A 663-nucleotide genomic window follows, 5' to 3' on the forward strand; every position below is an offset into this window, starting at 1 on the left:
CACTAGCACGCGCACATACTATGGGTTGGGTTAATCAGGTGAACTTAAACCTACTAGACAAGACCTGAATGACATTGGCCCATCCTACCGGTAAAATGAAAGCTGAACAGCTCATAGGGACATGTAAAGAGCCCAATCGCTCTAAAAATCCTCTGCTATAGTGGAGGATAACACTTGCTTTTTATAACTTATATATAAAATGCAATATATATATATACTGTATATATATATTGAAATCTGTAATTTATCTAAAAGCTGTAAATTCATGTCAAGGGCAAAGAGTGGTGCTGTTACAACTTAAAACATTAGCAAATCATTTTTCTTTTATCAGCCCTCATCTCTTTTTCCATAAGCTCTCTCTCACACACAGCTAAGGATTCTGCAACTTAATTTACCGAGAAATAACAACCACCACCATCAATCATTTCATTTCAGTCGTGTTAGTCACTTTCACAGCTGTGTTGGTTTAAAGTTGGTGTTTCAAGTTTTGTGAGTCCAGTAAAAGCAAACAGGGAAAACGTAAGTAGTGTTTTGATTGTTTTGAAATAGTCTGTTTTGTAATTGAATGTTTTGATTACAATGTGTAAAATGTTGAACATGGTTTATCTAATGCATTGGGTGCCATGAACTCACAATAAACAGTATTTTAAACAATTAAATTCT

The sequence above is a fragment of the Sinocyclocheilus anshuiensis genome, unplaced genomic scaffold, assembly GCF_001515605.1.
Source record: "Sinocyclocheilus anshuiensis isolate Anshui unplaced genomic scaffold, SAMN03320099.WGS_v1.1 scaffold658, whole genome shotgun sequence".
Lineage (NCBI taxonomy): Eukaryota > Metazoa > Chordata > Actinopteri > Cypriniformes > Cyprinidae > Sinocyclocheilus > Sinocyclocheilus anshuiensis.